At 48.5% G+C, this 19,349-nt stretch overlaps 1 protein-coding gene and 1 long non-coding RNA gene across 4 annotated transcripts in view; one reads left to right on the forward strand and one right to left on the reverse strand.

The window, feature by feature from the left end:
- Positions 1–19,349, forward strand: part of ZFHX3 (zinc finger homeobox 3) — an 866,714-nt gene that overhangs the window by 506,564 nt on the left and 340,801 nt on the right. The window contains exon 4 of the mRNA XM_075939759.2: positions 7,687–7,826. The gene's annotated coding sequence lies outside the window, so the exon portion shown is untranslated. The remainder of the gene's footprint in view (positions 1–7,686; positions 7,827–19,349) is intronic.
- LOC106732259 (uncharacterized) overlaps positions 1–19,349 on the reverse strand; it is a 115,518-nt gene that overhangs the window by 25,098 nt on the left and 71,071 nt on the right. The window lies entirely within an intron of this gene.

Raw genomic sequence — 19,349 nt, forward strand, 5'->3', positions numbered from 1 at the left:
TGCCCCCTTTGGAGTATTTCTCAGGCCCCTTTCGCTGTGGGTGGCGAGTGGTGTTGAGTGAGCAGTGCTTCTAGTGCTTGCAAGAGATCTGTTTTGTTCTCACTTCAGTTTCAACTGGCTAGTCACAGTAAGCGTTGCACATTGCCGTGGCTAGAATCTCTTCCTGGAAGTTCAGCCCCCAAGTCACAGTCTCCAGTGCCACACAAGTATAGACAGCGTCTCCACTCTATAATCATTTAGCACAAAAATGTGTTTTCGTCTAAGTGCTCTGCATTGAGGCTGGGCTGTAATACCAGTTGCATTCTCTTGTTTGTGTCCCGCTTCAAAAAGGAAGCAATGAGGAACATTGCATTGAACTCTGATGAAATGGGAAGGCCCAACAAGACACGAGGAGGGTTGGAACAGTGTGATCTCTGAGGTGGTGAGGCCAAGCATTACAGCTACCGGGGAGTGATGAATTCCAGAGGAGCATGCCCTCCGATGCATTTTACTGGGATTATTAAACAGCGCTATCAACACTGTCATGGAACAGGAAATAGAACTAGGTGTTGAATACTTGGAATATTATGCAGCATTTTTATAGGAAGAACAATAACCCCTTATGAAAAGTGAGATGAAGTCAATCTTTTTAAATAGTAAAATAAAAAGCTAAGATAATTGTAATCTGTTGGGTCGCACTCTCCTCTCCATTCTCTACTGCTCTCTCCCTGTCTCCAGTATTTATGTACAGCACTGGAATGTCCATGGCAGAGCTGGGAAGGGACCCTTGATGTCCTGAGGCCTCGTCTAGTTCCTTAACCATGAAACAACCCTTCCTATTCCGCTCCTCTCTCCTGCCATTTCTGTTTTCAAAGCCAGCTGTGGACTCTCCTCTTCCCATTTTACAATGATCTTGGCTTCTGTCCCCTGCCACTCCATATCTGGCCTTTGCCTCTGCTCTCCCACTCCTGGCCGTGAGCTCCTGCCATAGAGATTGCAGGCCCGGGCAGTGTCTTTGGGGTCCCTGGTGTAAATGAATGGCTGTGTTCTGTTCCATGGAGGAGGGCTGCCACAGTTCCTCCAGGAACCAAAAACACTGGGTAGCAATTTAGGGAAATCAGCCAGGTTGTGCACCCTCTGCCTCCCGCAAAGATGTACCATCTCCCGGAGAGCCTCATATAGCCTAGTTCTAAATGGATTCTCCAGAGGCCAACAGACAATTTGAATTGATGTGGGGGTCTCCTTTCTGATCCAGCAAAGAGGACCTGCTGTCCAAGGGGGGATCCACAACCCCCCACATGACTGATGTGTGAGCTCTGTTAAGCTGCTAGTATGCTCGAAGGGGGTTCAGTCATCTGTCACAAGTGCCCCTGGCTTAGTGTGTGCACCTGCGCCCTGTCGTTATGTTTGTGATAGGTCTTCAGCAACTCAGCCCTCCATCCTAGCCACACACGATCTGTATGTAACACGAGGCAAACCCCTTCCAGGTACAAGTCCAGCCAGGGTCTCTCTCGGTGTCCTTGGTAATATCTCTTGGAGTAGAGCGGTGGCCCTGGCTCCTTCCTTGGAGGAAACGTCTTTGCCCTCTCGGGGTCTTTCTGGCCGTAGTCGTTCAGCTGGATCACTCTAGTTTAGTTCCCTGCTACGGGGTGCCTCGCGGTCTAGGCCGCTTCCCCCAATAGTTAATGGGGCATTAGGAGCACCCAGGCCCGCCCTCAACTCCAGGTCCCAGCCCAGGGGCCCTGTAGACAGCAGCTGTCTGCAGTGTCTATTTAAATAACTGCAGTGCTGCTATTATTCTCTGGGCCATTCCCCCATGCTCCCAGCACCTTCTTCCCCTGACCTCAGGGCCTGTTCCAGGTGAATCCCAGCAGCCAGCCCAGAGCACCATCTGCTTCTCCTCCAGCTCCACCAAAGAGCTGAATTGCTCTAGCCCAGCAGCTCTCCTTACACTAACTCATAGAAGCACAGAACTCCAGGGCGGCAGAGACCTCAGGAGTCATGGAGTCCACCCCTGCCCAAAGCAGGACCAACCCCAACTAAACCATCCCAGCCAGGGCTTGGTCCAGCAGGGGATTAAAAACCTCCAGGGATGGAGATTCCACCCCCTCCCTAGGGACCCATCCCAGTGCTGCCCCACTCTCCTCGGGAAGTAGGACCTTTGCTGGATCCTGATTGGCTGCTTCCCAAACAACCACACAAGGCAGCTCAGAGGCTCTTTCCACCAGCCTTCTCTGGGGCGGGGAGTGGCAGGACCAGTATCCACCCTGTCACATGTCCACATGGGCGTTTGTTGGTTTTAATATATTTTCTCTGTATGCTTTGACCTGAAGAATCAAAGCACTTGCTCGGAAAGAGCTGTGTGGTATCTGGTAGCTGCTGCCAATGGCACTGTTCCTGGTCCTCAAAGAGAGAGCAGAATGGGGGGGCTAGCTCTTTTAGGTCGGCAGCGTGTAGACCTGGGCCGCACACAGGTTGGCAGCGTGTAGACCTGGGCCACACAGAGGCTGGCAGCGTGTAGACCTGGGCCGCACACAGGTCGGGCAGCCCGTAGACCTGGGGCGCGCACAGTTCGGCAGCGTGTAGACCTGGGCGCGCATAGGTCGGCAGCGTGTAGACCTGGGCCGCACACAGGCTGGCAGCCTGTAGGCCTGGGCCGCGCACAGGCTGGCAGCCTGTAGGCCTGGGCTGCGCACAGGCTGGCAGCCTGTAGACCTGGGCCGCGCACAGGCTGGCAGCATGTAGACCTGGGCCACGCACAGGCTGGCAGCCTGTAGACCTGGGCCGCGCACAGGCTGGCAGCCTGTAGACCTGGGCCGCGCACAGGCTGGCAGCCTGTAGACCTGGGCCGCGCACAGGCTGGCAGCCTGTAGACCTGGGCCGCGCACAGGCTGGCAGCCTGTAGACCTGGGCCGCACACAGGTTGGCAGCATGTAGACCTGGGCCGCGCACAGGCTAGCAGCCTGTAGACCTGGGCCGCGCACAGGCTGGCAGCCTGTAGACCTGGGCCGCGCACAGGCTGGCAGCGTGTAGACCTGGGCCGCGCACAGGCTGGCAGTGTGTAGACCTGGGCCGCACACAGGTCGGCAGCCTGTAGACCTGGGCTGCACACAGGTCGGCAGCATGTAGACCTGGGCCGCGCACAGGCTGGCAGCGTGTAGACCTGGGCCACACACAGGGTGGCAGCCTGTAGGCCTGGGCCGCGCACAGACTGGCAGCCTGTAGACCTGGGCCACACAGAGGCTGGTAGCGTGTAGACCTAGGCCGCACACAGGTTGGCAGCGTGTAGACCTGGGCCGCGCACAGGTTGGCAGCGTGTAGACCTGGGCCGCGCACAGGTTGGCAGCGTGTAGACCTGGGCCGCACACAGGTTGGCAGCGTGTAGGCCTGGGCCGCTTCAGAATACCAGCAGCACCTACATTGTCTGTGCCTTTGTTACCAGGAGGAGTGAACTATCAGCTAGAATAGCCACTGTCTGTGAAAATGGTGTCTGTGAGTGTTTTATCAGCCCTGCTGCCAATATGCCTTTGGGAGGTGTGCCCCTTCCACACTGGTAGAATGCTTGAGCCAGATAAGGATGGGAAAGAGGGGGACCCAGGATTACATGTACAAGGAGGTCCAGCAAGCCAGTTTTGCAAACAGCTGTGAATATTGAAGACAGCTTGGAGAAGGAAAAAGCAGAGGAGAGTCCCAGAAGTCCCAGCAGGAAAAAGAGAGGGAAAAGCATCAGGATGTAATAAGGATTCTGTGTCAGATGCTGCAGACTCTTGTAGACCTACAGACTCAAAAGTCATGGGCTCAGCTCTTTTTCAGGCCCTGGAGAACTCCACGATAGCACCTCCCTACACTCCCCCTCAACATTTCACATGGCATCAGCGGCTGCATCCTCACCTCTATCATGCCATCTTGGGTCACATTAAGGACAACCTCAGTATCACGTACACTGACCTGTGATAGCTGAATGTGTAGCTAAAAGGGACAGGTATATTCTTTCCCCTTGTTCAGTTCTGTTCCTTTAATTTATTAAGTTTTTTTATGTATTTGCTTTTAAATTCTACAGATTTTTCTTTGCACTGCTTTTGTTACTGAATAAAATTCTACTATTTGGAACATAATTCATCTTTATTAGTTCATAACATATGATACAGAGTGCCTAGCAGTTCTGAAAGCATCCGCTTATTACTGTACAGTGGAACACAGCTCACAGGATCAGTGACAAACACGATGTAATAGTCATAAATGTGCAGCAAGCACCTCACAATTCATGAGTGTATTGACAGTGTTATAGTCAAGTATCACACAATTCCTAATAGGCCCCAAAACAGAAGGGCCAGGTAGAGCACAAAACACCACAATGTATTACTGTGGATCGCTGTTATAGTGCTCTTTTGAAGCCATACACATTGAGCAGTTCTAATGCGTTTTCTGTTCAAACTCAGCAGACAGCTGCTTCGTCTCTGCCCTCCGTTCCAGCCGCAACTTCTGCTTTGCTTCATAGCTATTGTGCAGGATACACCGGGCAGCTATAACCATTGAGACGTCTGTTTTCATCAAGAGCCAATCTCATGAGAGAAAAGAGCCACATTACTTCAAGCTATCCAAAAGCACATGCCACTCTCATCTGCACCTGCTGAGCCAGTAGGCGAATCTTTCCTGGGGGCAGTAAAGATGGCCCATGTGAGCCAGGGGAGCAAGTGGCAGGATGGCTTGCCCAGAATCATTATTGGCAGTTCAATATCTAAGTTTCCACAGTGTGACGGCCGCTCACTTCTTGCTGGAGGGCGGATGCAAACTCGGCACCTGGACCCAGGAACATGGCCTGGTGCATCTGAAAGTTCTGCAGCTGCAGCTTGTCATCCCGAGCTTTATGCTGAGGCAGTGCCAGCAATCAGTGCTCCTTTCCTGGGCCCAGAAACAGCACTTCGCCCTGAATGCGCAACATTGCTAATGAGGCAGGGATTTAAATATCCCGTGCTTCGTTAGCATAAACATGGCCGCCGCTTTTTTCCTAAACGGAGCTTTTTAAAAAAAAACGGCAGTCTAGACGCGGCTCTGTCGAAAAATAAACCCTTTTTCGAAAGATCCGTTAAACCTCATTTTTTGAGGAACACAGGCTCTTTCGAAAAAGGGTTTATTTTTGACAGATCCGCGTCTAGACTGCTGGTTTTTTCGAAAAAGCTCCGTTTAGAAAAAAAGCAGCAGCCATGTTTATGCTAATGAAGCGCGGGATATTTAAATCCCTGCTTCATTAGCAATTTCGACGTGCCTAATCTACATCTCTCTGTCGACAGAGAGGTGTAGTCTAGACACAGCCTGTGTGTCTGTGTGTGTGTGAACGCTACAACCTTAATGATAAGAAGGTAAATGAAAGAATCCAGCTACACAGTATTTCTTTTTAATGGGGGCTCAGTCTACTTGATGTTAATTTGAATGTTTGTACTACACAGTTCTGATTGACTGCCTTTGAACTTTCTTGCATGCAAGTAATTTCCTCAGGTGTCCTATATTCAACACAAGGAACGTGTCACCTTAGTCATGCTGGCTCATGGGTTTTTAGCAAGGCATGAAAATTATGAAATACAGACATTATTGGATGGAGACTGTTGTACTCTGGAAAGATGACCCCTTGTTCTTAATCACCCCTGTGACCAAGAATTTGGTGTTGATTTGTTTTTAATGATAAGGTTATTAATGTTTCAGTATTGGAAAATCTGCTACCTATCTGCTTTAGAGTTTTCTATATCATTTATTGTTGTAGTAGTTAAGTAAATATGGAAGAAGTGTGTTTTAAGGAGGGACTTGAAGTAGAGACATTGGAGATAAGCTAGTTTTGGTCAAAGAGGTCGTTTCACAGTTGTGTGAAGGACAGATTGCTATTTAGTGTCTAGAGTAAGCAACTACGTGTCAGGCCTCCTGGTTTTACTGTGTACTTCCTGGGTGACCTCAGGCATGTCACTTCACCCTCTTTCCCATTTACAGAATACAGATAAGACTTGTATCACAGAAGGGGTGTGAGGCTTAATGGATTAGTGGAATTTTTAAAACCTGGAAATCTTTGGCTTGCAAAGCACAAAATATTATTGTCAAAGCTATTGTCAGGCATAAAATGAGACCCTAAGTGCTTTGGGTCATTCGCAAGTCCATGGCACGTTTTCACCAGGGCAGTGGTTCAGTGTCCTCACCTAATTCCATTTCAAAAGGTGGTTGCAGAAGAAATTAAAAGACTGGAAGAGGATCTGTCTGGATCCACTATAGCTTCCAACTCCACCGGCTGCAGGCTCCACTGCCCTGCTGGCCCTGCTGGCCAACTCTGCGCCCAGCTGCTTGCAAACTCTGCACTGGGGCACTCTAGTCCAGCAAGATCCTTGGCCAGACCAGACCTCAGATGTTGCTGGACCAGCGAGTCCCAGACCACAGCGGTTCAACCTGTAGAAAACAGACAGCGCTTCAACCGTCTGAAAATCACATGTAGCTTCCATTGATGGCAGAGGTTTAGGGGGCTTATTTCGAGGTCGGACTCAGGTTATACATTGATTTTCTTGCTTGCCCCTGCTCGGTTTGTCCAGCTCTGCACCCATTTCCGAGCACACGGATGCATATGAAACTGCCACATCACAGAGCTATGGCTGAACCTGATTCCCCAGCACTGCTCCGATTAGTTTGAGGTTCTTGTCAGCTAAGGCTAGTGTGCTCCTGAGACTACAGCCTCCTGCAATATCATCTGTGCTTCCCACGGTGCTGTGCTGTATGTTGGAATGACAGGCAACAGCACAGCTCAGACCTGGGGAGGGAAAGAGCAAAATTCTGTAGGCGCTAGCCAGTGAAATTTCCATCAAAGGGGGAGAGAGAGGCGGGAACGGTGGTGTTGGGGAAAGGAACGGGCACTTCAAACACTTTATTAAGTGTCAGTGACTAACAGATCAGCTGAGTGGAGCCTTTGGAGAAAAATGAAATAATTTGCAAACAGCTTGGAGAAAGTGTGCATCAAGGATAAAAAATGTTAAAAATAAACTGTTAATATGATAAACTAGGAGTGGATGCTACAAGCTGTGGCATGTCATGACTCTCAGGAAATACAGTTCTGAAAAAGTACAAAAGACCTTCAGTAAGAGGTAATGAGGCGCATCTAATTATATTTAAGAAAGAACAGCAAGAACTGCTTAGGAACTCACACAACCCAGCCCTTTCTTCTCTCATAGGCCAGCCCGAATTCCAGTCCCGCAGACACCGTTATTTCATGAAGGGTGAGGAATTTGGAGAGCATCACAGAAAACAAGGTTGTTATTTTCCCATAACTGTGAAAAAAATAGAAAAGGCTTCCTTGTCTGTGCTCTTCCTCCTCCCAGTAATTCACATCAGGGAAAAAACAACCCCCCTTCCAAAAAAAAAAAAAAAAAAAAAAAAAACCCAACAAGCCAAAATAAGCCTGACCACCATGAGAAATGAAGCCCGTCTGAATGACATTTGACACCATCAGGCCACAGCTGAAGAACAAGGGAAAAGTTTTCGGACGACTGTCACTGACCCATAGTCCCTCACTCCTAACCTTGCTCTCCAACATATGTTTCTCATTTCCTTGCTTATAGCTGGTCCAAGCTAATGATATGTGTTTTGGCAGCCGTCCCGTGCTTGGCATACTGCCTGCCTTGTTCTCATTGTCCCAGCTACTTACAGAAATCCCTTTCTCTGTCTTTTTCTCTTTTTTAGAAAACCAGCTTTAAGGAACAGTAAATATGCAAAACAGCTTTCCCTCTCTCCAGCTACCATCTTGAATACTCCAGTTCCCCCACCCCCAACCAAGCACATCCTCTCAGCAGAGGCATGGAGAGGCTGTCCATGTGGGAGAGGTAAGGTAACATAAAAACAGTGGAAATTCGACCAATTGGCCGGCTGGAGTCCTGCATTGCTATAAATACGAAGAACACAGCTATTTTGGGGGCCGATGGCATGGGAAAGGTCTGCCCGGAATCTTGGCTATGTCAGAGAAGACAGATCTTTCGAGCAGACATGGGAAGAGAGACTCAGAACAGGATAGAGGAGGGGAACAACTTGGCAGCTGCCTGGACTGATTAAAATAGGAATGACAGATGCCAACATATTTGGTTCTCTGCCTGAGTAATCAATAAAGGGCTGTCAAGGGCTCAAATGGCACAGGAGGGTAGGAAGGATGGTCTAATGCAAGGGTAGGCAAATTCCAACCAAGGGGCTGGATCCAGTCTGTGGAGTTATTCTCTGGCGGGCCCCCACCTCCATATTTACCTGCACCCTCTCAGGTATCGGGCGATCACAGCTCTCATTGGCTGCAGATTGCCGTTCCTGGCCAATGAGAGCAGGGGGAAGTGCTATTCCAGTCCATGCCGCTTCCTGCCACTCCCATTGGCTGCGAATGGCAATCCGCGGCCAATGGGAGTTGCAATTGCCTGATACCTCGGAGGTGCAGGTAAATATAGTGGTGGCCTGCCAGGGACTAATCCTGGTGGGCCACCCTTTCTTATTGCCCATCCCTGGTGTAGTGGATAAGCTAGTGATCTGGCTCAAAGACCTCTGCTCAGTTCCCAGCTCAGCCACAGATGAACTATGCTCAAGTCATTTAAGCTGGATAAGACTTTCCTACCTCACAGGAGTGGTGAGGCTTAAATCTCTTAAGCATTGTGAGGTGCTCAATTACTCTGGTGACAAGGATCATACAAATACCAGATACTTAGGTGCTTGGTTTTGAGCCTATGTTGGTGAGGGAGGGTGTGTCTGATGAGATGGCGGGGGGGGGACAGAACGCTCCATTTTACTGCCCCCTTATTGGAGAGAACTGGGCGCCCGTTTCAATCAGGTCAGTTTTTCATAAGATTGCTGCTATTTGTCAGACATGAGGGCAGCCGGACCTGGTTGACTAAGCCAACACATGCACCTGTGTCAAGAGACACTTGAGCTGCGGCTTCACAGAATCTTGTGCTGGATTCACACTTTACGGTGCGTGATAACAAAGCCTGCAGCAGACAGATTGTGCTCAGAAGGCAGAGCCCTTTGGGAAGAGGAGGCTGTAGTGGAGGTCCCCGGAAGGAAGCTGGCTGCCATTTTGGAGGGTGCAGGATGTTTTCCCCTCCATGCCCGGCTAACTCTGCTGATGAGGTAGAGTGAGATTGGGCTGATGGCTCCACTGCCTGTTGGGAGGCTGGCATCACAGTGCCTGTACGCCATCGACACCAGCTGGACCTTGTGCCGCAGGAAAAGGGAGAAGGAGACTTTTAGTCCTCCTGGCCTGCTGTGCGTTGCAAAGGGTCAGACAGCCTGGCCTCCAGTCTCTTTCCGGGATGTGGAAAGGCTTCCTCTCGGTGTGTTAGGTTGAGGTTGTTTGTGCGCTGGGCTCTAGTCTCATAGCACAATCAAAAGTATTTCCCAATTGGTTCAGCTCTTGCCAGTCTTCCAGAAATATTTAGTGCCTTCAGACTCTAACCCTTCCTTGGCACATGCGTCTACCCTGGGGAGGCTTCCGAGGGAAGGGTGGCCCTGCGGCTTGCCCTAGAAAGCATCCAAGATGGGATGCAGAGGAGCCATCGCGAATCATGCTGTGCTGGGGCCGTTCTTTTGGAAGCCAAGGTCCTACTAGCTCAAATGGCTCCACTGATTTCCATGGCCTCTGAAAGCCCTGGGCACAGTCAGTCCCAAAGGTAGGCAAGGGCCCAGGCAGCTGGGGCTGTGTAGGTTAAAATCAGCACCCTATACAAATGATCTGATAGACTGTTCCAACCCTGAAGCACTCGTATAATCCCTGTTTACCTGGTGACTGTTGAATTCAGCACTACTGTAATTTTTGGCTAACATTACAGTAATCTGGATTGAGGTGACAAAGCCAAGAATGCCTGTGGGGAGTGGCAGACATGAAAGAAAAGGCGGCAGCTTTGTGGCCAAACACAAAAGATCGAAAACACACTTGGTACCACTCCTACCAGAACAAGCAGCAGCTGCTCTGCATTTTAACAAGAAATCCAGGCTGCGCGACTACATTAAAAATGGCAGGCATAGCTCCTCAGAACGGGGGCTGATAACACTTCAGCACGTCTTCGGGGCACTTTCCTGACAGGATCAGCATGATTTCTAGTTGACCTGATGAGTTTCAGGGGCTCTGTAAAGTGAGTCAGCAACAACTGCAGGCCAAAGGTACCACAGGCAGATAACATGGACATGGCTTATCCCCAGGAGGAGATAAGCCAAGAGAACCAGTGCAGAGCCTGTACTATTCCAAGGTCCAAAACTAACATTGCTCGAGTTAAGAAGTCCCAAGAACTCCAAATGCTGGCAGAGTTGTTCAGCCACAGCCCTCTCAGTAACCTTCTCCAAAAGGGAGGATTTAGCTTTTCTCCCCAGCTAGAGAGCAGCAGACGCACTCTGAGTTACTGTGTAGACTCACCCTTCTTTCTGCTTTTTTGCTTTATTCGTGGGATAGCCCTGCCAAATGCCATGAAACTCTAGCACAAGCTCACTTAGGGTATGTCTACACTACAAAGTTAGTTCAAACTAACTTTCATAGGCGCTACACTAGCGCTCCGTTAGTTCGAATTTAATTCAAACTAACGGAGCGCTTAGTTCGAACTAGGTAATCTTCATTCCACGAGGATTAAGCCTAGTTTGAACTAGCTAGTTCGAATTAAGGGGTGTGTAGCCCCTTAATTCGAACTAGTGGGAGGCTAGCCCTCCCCAGCGTTCCCTGGTGGCCACTCTGGCCAACACCAGAGAAACTCTACTGCCCCCCTCCCGGCCCCGGCCCCGGCCCCGGACCCCTTAAAGGGGCACGGGCTGGCTACGGTGCCCGTGCCAGGTGCAAGCCTGCCAGCACCCAGCCAGCAGACCCTGCACCTGGCACGGATCGAGCCACCCACCCGATGCCCCCCAGCCCTCCTTCTCTTCCTGGGACCAGGCTGGCGGCTCCCGGGAGCTTGCCCGGGACCGCAAGAGGCGGGCACCCGCCTGGGCTAGTGCGGACATCGTGGACCTTGTCCACGATCTCCGCACTAGGCACAGGAAAGTGGCCGGCTTGGGCAGGATAGCTGCTAGCCTGGCCACCCAGGAGCAGGTGTGCAAGAGAATCAAGGGGGTCCAGTGAGACCCCCGACCCTGAGCCCTGAGCTTAAAATGGCTGTCCTGGGTCAGACCAAAGGTCCATCTAGCCCAGTAGCCTGTCTGCCGACAGCGGCCAACCCTAGCGACCCTGGAGGGGATGGACTGAAGACAGTGACCAAGCCATTTGTCTCGTGCCATCCCTCTCCAGCCTTCCAAAAACCTTGGGCAGGGACACCACTCCTGCCCCCTGGCTAATACCACTCCATGGACCCAACCTCCATGACTTGATCTCACTTCCCTTTAAACTCTGTTCCAGTTCTAGCCTTTGCAGCCTCCTGCAGCAAGGAGTTCCACAGGTTGACTCTTTGCTTTGTGAAAAAGAACTTTCTGTTACTAGTTTGAAGCCTGCTACCCATTCCTTTCCTTTGGTGTCCTCTAGTCCTTCTTTATGGGAACTAATGAAGAACTTTTCTGTATGCACCCTCTCCACCCAACTCCTGCTTTTAGAGACCTCTATCCTGTCCCCCCTCCGTCTCCTCTTTTCTAAGCTGAAAAGTCCCAGTCTCTTTAGCCTCTCTTCATATGGGACCTGTTCCCAACCCCTCATCATTTTAGTTGCCCTCTCCTCTCCCAGCCTCCCTCTTCCCCTCTCCCACCTCCTTTTCCCAGTCTCCCCCAGTTTTGTTCAATAAAGACAGATTCCATTTTGGAAGACACGTTATCTTTATTTTGTACATCAATAAGAAGGGGGGCTAGGGAAGGGTAAGTAGAAGGAGGAGAGGGAGGAATGGGGCACGAGCCCCCGATGGGGAGGACTGGGCTGGCTCTGTGGGCTTCTGGGGGTGGAAGCTCTCCTGCAGCCTCCCAATTCCCCCCTCTCCCCAGATGGCAGCCTGCGGCAAGTGCAGCCGGGCTGATGGCCGAGTGCTGTGATGTGCCCAGTGTGGGCACTCAGGGCACTCCAAGCCAGGACTGCTTTGCAAGCGGGGCACCCCTGAGAACTGTCTGTCCAGGGTGGGGGTCGGGTCCCTTTAAGCACAGCCCTCGGCTAGCCTGAGACAGCATCTCCACGCTCTAAGTCCTCCTCTGATGCCCTGCCGGCACTGCTTCCGGCCATCCTTAAGCCTGGTTCAGGGTCCACTTAATGTGGACGCGCTAGTTCGAATTAGCAAAACACTAATTGGAACTAGTTTTTAGTTCTAGATGCGTTAGTTCGAATTAGCTTAGTTCAAATTAACTAATTCGAACTAAGTTAGTTCGAATTAGCACTGTAGTGTAGACGTACCCTTGGTTTACCTGCATTCTAGAGTGTTTTGCGTAGAATTTTTTAGCCACATCCCCATGGTCTCTGACTACTTTCAGCCCCACCTCCCCAAATCATCAGGAATTAATCTACAGACACATCAGAGCCCAGGCACATTTTAACAGCTTTTCTATGTAGTGCAGCTGTAGGTGGGTCAGTCCCAGATGGGTGAGAAGAGATCACCTCACCCACCGTCTCTCTCACCTCTTTACAGAGGCACAGAGGGCCATCTCCAGCAAAAGTCCCAGGTCTTATCCGCCCAAGAGCAGCATGGAGCTAAGGACCAGTCTACTCAAGGAAGGGTTTGCCATTTTAGCTACCAGTAGAGTTAAACTGGCCAAAGCCTCGTAGTGAAGATGAAATGATAGCGGCATAAAGATCTGTGAGTAGCATAGGTTATCCTGCTATGAGAACGTTTCTATCGCTGTTCCTGTGCCTGCACTAGCATTTTACTGGCATCCTGATGCTGGCAATGTATCAAGCCTCTGACCAATATAGCTCTGCCAGCAAAGCTTCTAAAATAGGCCTGCCCTGGCTTGTAGCTCATCGTCTGCAGCGCGTCCCTCTAGTAGCAGTTGCAAACTATGCATTTGGCCTTGTGAGGTACTGGACGTTAGTACTGCGTAGCCAGCGTGTACTCAGCACGGTGACCATGGAATGTTTCCCTTTTCCTTCTGTCCTTCGCAATCAGTCGATAGTAGCCATGCGATCAGCTGCTCCCGGGCTTGGCCTCACTGAAGCCAGGGAAGTTTTGCGATAAACTGAGGGCCTATCAGTTGGAAGTGACAGGAGGAGAGAGATCTGACCATAGTGGCTGATCGCAGGGTAACTAGGAGCCATCACTGTGATGCAGCCTTGAAAAAGAGCAATGAGGCTGCAGGCAAGGTATTTCCAGGAAAGACGGGGAAGGGTTAGTGCATGCACACAAGGCACTGGTGAGGTCTCATCAGGAATACTGGGTGCAGTTCTGGTGCCCATTGTTTAAGAAAGATGGATTCAAATGGGAACAGGTACAGAGAAGGGCTTCTAGGATGATCCCATAACCTCCCTTAGGAGAGTGTGGCTTGGTTAGCCTACTCCAAATAAAGCTCAGGGGAGATTTGCCTGCTCTCTAGCCATGAACCAGAGGGATAAACCCAGGGGAGGGAGAGGATTATTTAAGTGAACTGCTGGTGTGGGCACAAGAACACATGGCTATAAACTGACCATCACAGTTTAGGCTTGAGCTTGGGTGAGGGTGTCTAGTCATCAGAGGAGTGAAATTGTGGAACAGCCTCCCAAGGGACACTTCAGTACAGCTTCCAGTAGCAAGAATCCCAGGGGCTGGAGACAGGGGCCAGCAGGGGAAGCACTCTGAGTTATGCAGGGAATTCTGTCCCGGGGCTCTGCCGGGTGGGTCCTGCCTACGTGTGCAGGGTCTAACCGATCCCCCGATTTTATTCGGGGCTGGGAAGGAATGTTCCCCTGGGTCAGATTGGCAGGGACCCTGCGGGGGTCACCTTCCTTTGCAGCATGGCACATGGGCCATTTGCAGGTTTAAACTAGTGTAAATGGCAGATGCACAATAACGTGTGCCCTGTGTAGGGCACCAGAACTACTAGGGACGCTAAAAGATCTGTTGGTGGAAGTAGGGTTTATGGGTAGCGCCAGACCATAACAGCCAGAATGTCTGTCTCCGGGCGCACTACCCAAACTTCCCCTCCCTTGCAGGGCTTGTGAAGAAGCTAAAATAGAGAGACTTAAAGCAGCCCCACGCTGTGCCTGTACTGGAGGAATTCTTCCACAGTTCTTGGGGGACTTCTGGGCCCTGTGTGGCACCAGAGCAGGGCCTAGGGGCCAGGCAGGGGTCAGAATCTGTCCCTGTACATTTAGGGTTTTCCAAACCTATCACGAGCACACACAGAAATAGTTCTGCTGATGGTACATTTCACATAGAGAAAGCTTTTCCAGATGCTGTGGCAGGTGTCAGACCAGTGACTTTTGAAACTGAAGAGAAAGGAGATTTAGCATCTAAATGGTTAAAATATCACCACATTTCATTCCTCGTAGGTTGCTCATAAACATTCAGCAAAGCAATTTCACTCAATCACACACATTAACTGCTTAAGTCCCCTCTCCAAGGATGTGGATTGTTATTTTATGCCAAATGTGCTGTAATTATGTTTGACAGAAACTTAAATACGTGGTTTGTGGGGCAAGCAGGAGATGGATTTTCCTTTTTCCTCTTTGTAGAATGAACAAAATAATGGGCATTTTTAAGATTCCCTATCTTTGTACTTCTTGTTCATTTTCTTAAAACCACATGGGTCGTCTGTGGTCTGCTTTTCTTTCCAAGGCCAGTTTCTTGTCAATGATTTTTTATAAAAGCTTAAGAAAAACTATCAAAACTTTCATACTGCACTAGCTGCATAAACTACATCTATGGAAGCTTTCATCAAAGGCCAGAGGTATTTGAGGCAGCATCCACTGGTGGATAATGGACTATTATGGGATCACGAATGGAATTTGTTTGTCAGTTTGGCCAGATTAATGGGAGTCTTACATTTCTAAACAATAGTTTGGACATTCTGCATTTCCCAGTGTTATCGATTACCTTGATATGCATTTTATCATTCACTGCACTTTGTTGTTAGCAAATTACCTATTTTCAAGGCTGAAGGGCCCTCCAGTGACTTTGAAAGCTGACCCTACTCATCATTATTATTTGATACAGTTATTTTTGTGATAGTAGCACCCACATTGGGAGAAGTGTTTCCTTGTGCTTGGAGCTGTGCAAACACACAAGACAAGGGGCCTGTCCTAGAGAGATTACTATCCCATTTTAGACCAAATACTAGGAAGAATAACAAATAATAGGGAGCAAAAGAGGTGGGGACGAGAGTAACAGTAATAAGATCAACTTAAAAAAAAAACAAATAGTCCTGCAGCCCATTTACAGACTAACAAAAAATGTAGATGGGATCATGAGCTTTCGTGATAATGCAGTTACATAGACAAAGAATGTGAACAAGGTAGCTCAAAATCATTTAAAATTTTTTTTATTATTATCTTTAAAATTCCTTCTGTGCTCCCTTAAAATCTCTGTCTTCTCTAAAATAATTGTGACTAGTAACTTCCCATGCTCAGCTTGAGACACCTTAAAGGGAACTGTTTTGCAGCAGGCTCACTGCTGTGTAGAACATAAAAGACCGGAGGTTGTATTATGAAAAGCAATGACTCGCAAAAAGGCATAGATATTATGATGGATAATCAATCAAACATGATCCTCCTTGTGCAATGTGGAGGCCAAGAGGCTAACACTGAACTTGTATATACACTGAGTAGGAGTAGGGAGGCGGTATTGTCTGCATGTGCCACTGGGGAGACGGTTACTAAAATGGTGAAGCCCATTGGTGAGTATGGTTTTGTTTGGTATCCACAACTCAGAAGGGATGCTGAAAAGAGCTCCTAGAATAAATAGCTCAGAATTAATTCGAATTAAAAGCCACTTTAAAGGGAAAGACTACGAAGCTCAATCTGTTTGGTCTATCCAAGAGAAGAGATGAATTTATTATGGTCTACCAGTGCCTTTGTGGGAAGAACGTTTCTGAGGAGAGAGGGCTCCTTACCCTAACCAACAAAGGCACAGCAAGGCTTGTTGGCAGGAAGTTGAAAATTGATAAATTCACAGTGCACATACAATGCAAATGTTTAACACTGAGGCTATGTCTAGATTGGCATGATTTTCTGCAAATGCTTTTAACGGAAAAGTTATCCGTTAAAAGTATTTGCGGAAGAGAGCGTCTAGATTGGCACAGATGCTTTTCCGCAAGCACTTTTTGCAGAAAAGCGTCCGTGCCAATCTAGACGCACTTTTGCGCAAGAAAGCCTCGATCACCATTTTCGCGATTGGGGCTTTTTTGCGCAAAACAAATCTGAGCTGTCAACACTGGCTTTTTTGTGCAAAAGCTTTGCGCAAAAGAACTTTTGCCCAAATGGGAGCCGCATAGTATTTCTGCAAGAAGCACTGATTTCTTACATGAGATCGTCAGTGTTCTTGCGGAAATTCAAGCGGCCAGTGTAGACAGCTGGCAAGTTTTTCCGCAAAAGCAGGTGCTTTTGCGGAAAAACTTGCCAGTCTAGACACAGCCTGAGGGTAATAACACCATTGCCATAATTTATCTGAGGACACACATAGATTCGCTCTCATGTGAAGTCTTTAAATCAAAACTGGATGTCTTTCTAGAAGGTGTACTATAGCTCACCCACAATCCTGAGTTTGATGCAGGAATTACTGGACGAAATTCTCTGAGTTATGCAAAAGGTAAAGTAGATGATCAAAATGGTCCCTTCTAGCCTCAACATCTATTAGTGCAATTCTTGTTCTTTCCAGGAGAAAGCTAAAAAGACCCTTGAGGAATCTGTATAATCTTCACGGAAACAGAGACAGTTATTAGTTCAGTACCAGAAGTCCTATAGGAAGAAGCATAGGAAAAAAACTATCTACGAACCTTTCTGGTATGTTCAGACATATAACTGCTTCTTGAAACCACTTCTCAAATGAACCAGATATAAAGGGGGAAAAGAGACAGAAAGTATGACTATGTCTAGACTGCAGGCTTCTTTCGGAAGAAGCTTTTCCAGAAGAGATCTTCCGGAAAAACTTCTTCCAAAAGAGAGTGTTCACGCTGCAAAAGTGCATTGAAAAAGTGATCTGCTTTTTTGAAAGATAGCGTCCACACTGAATAGATGCTATCTCGCATTTTAGCTGTGATTACTATGGATGGAGTGGCCATCCGGGAACCTGTGCTTTTTCCTCTTTCCTCTTCTTTCGAAAGTACCCCTCTCTTCCCCATCCACACACGCCTTTTTCCAAAAGAGCTCTTTTGGAAAATGGCTTCTTCCTCATAGAATGAGGATTACCAATGTCAGAAAAAACCCTCTGTTCTTGCGATTTTCTTTCAAAAGAACGCAATTGCAGTGTGGGAGTAATTGAAGTTTTTTTGGAAAAATCGGCTGTTTTTCTGGAAAAAAATACTCTGTAGTGTAGACATACACTTTGTGGTAAGCTTCATAAAGCAATCATCCCTCTTCTTTCTTGCAAATTTTGCATGAAGTAAAAAAGTTGATAATTTTCCCATTCAGAAGCCATGATCTGATGTATGTTTGTGGCTCAAACTTTCTGACAGCTAACCAGTGAACAAATAAAGGGATGGCAAAGATTTCAGAAAAGCCTAAGAACTCTTGTTGTTTTCCAGCTAAACCAAGAGTGACTAGAAGACATAAAAACAGACATCCTTTTTTAGCTAATTATCATCCAGATGCTCAAGGACAGATAACTCATATATAGAAGGAAAATGGAACAAACCTAGTGGATTAGGGTCACAGAATAATTCTCCACTGGAATTACTTTTAGCAGCAAGCACAGCACATGACTGTCAGCCCTCTCTGTTGGAAATGCCGAGCTGGTTATCTTGGAACAGACTCCTTTTGGCGGACGAGTGGCCACTGATTATTTCTGACGGGTATGTGTCAGACCCATTCCAGACACAGATTTGCTGTTTCTCAACCGACAAAATAAGAATATGAGAGCTATAGACAAAACATTGCCTTCTGCAAATTAAAACTGTTACCGATGTGAGATGAACAGGTCTCAACATTCTCTACAAACAACCAAAGAAGTTCAAGTTCAGTATAGAAATCTCCATTTGTTATTGTACCCCTTCTGCCAGGTGGAGCCAGCAGCAGCCAGGGCTGGGTTCAATATCTAGGGGCTCCTCTCCATCCATCCAACACAGAACTGGCTTGAGCTCCCACCCAGTCACCTGGGAAATTCATGCACACCGCTGGGTGCCTCGGAGAGGCAATGCTTCCCCACTCGCAAGCGCACAGTCTGAGTGTAAAGAAACGTTTAATAAAAGGAGGGAAGCATTTTGGCTTGAATTTGGGAAAACACCACCAGCAGAGTTCATAAACAAAACCATGAGTAAAAGTCCATCCCCTCCCGAGAGGACGGGCAGTGTCCTTTTCCATTCAGGTGTTAAGTCCAGAAATATAAATGTCCCTTTCACATGCCCAGCCCTTCTCTGCACCCCACCCACAACTGCTGCCCCTGGTCCGGGCAGACCCAGAGTTCCCAGGAGCATCCGCAGAGTTCACCTCCATTCCTGGGAGGGGGGAGGTAAAGATGCATCTTCCTCATTCTTCTGGTCACTCGCCATCTGCCTGCCCATTGCTGGCTGCTCGTTGCACATTTCCACTGCCACCCTGCTGCACATTTATCATGCCACCACTTCTCTGTTGGCCGCCCGTTGCATCTCTCTACCAGAGGCCCCACCAGCCAACCATTTGGCAGCTCCCACTGCTTTGGTGCAAAATCCAGGGATCTCAGCTCTCAGTGATTTCAGCTCTTGGCTCACTGCACAGTCCAGGCACAAGAAATGTCAGCATCCGCTGGAGTAAATTCAAAATGATAGAAGAGACTCCTTATGGAACCTATTTTTGCTCTACCATTGAGACAGTTGGGAGGGACCAACTGAACCAGTCTCATAACCAGTGCCTTGTAGGCATGTAGCCTGCTGGTTGGGAGTCCTATCCTCTCCGCTTAACCTCACAGGGCTCTGGCAGTGGAGCCCTGGTCCATCTGAGGGTCTTTAAACTGACAGTGTCTCACTTTTGAAATGGGTTAAACACTGTCTGTCTTTTCTGCATTCCCACAGTAAGTGCAAGCCTTGGGGAGCAAATTTCACAACTCCTACATTTAGTATTAACATGATTTGTGACCCAACACCAGCCAAGTTGATTACAATGAGCAAAACACCCTTCATCAGCTGAATATTTAACAAACTTAAGCAAAGCAGGAACAAACACTTATTTCCATGGAGACACACAGGGTCTCTCCCCACTTCCAGCTAGCAGCCAGGGATGCGTTTCTTCAGAGTCTGCTTACATCATTTTATTACATGTGTATTTCCTACTTTCAGGCTACCTGAAGGAGGTGTTAGCTTCACGTGCCTGTTCAGGCATTAGTTCA

The sequence above is a fragment of the Pelodiscus sinensis genome, chromosome 12, assembly GCF_052426305.1.
Source record: "Pelodiscus sinensis isolate ZL-2025 chromosome 12, ASM5242630v1, whole genome shotgun sequence".
Lineage (NCBI taxonomy): Eukaryota > Metazoa > Chordata > Testudines > Trionychidae > Pelodiscus > Pelodiscus sinensis.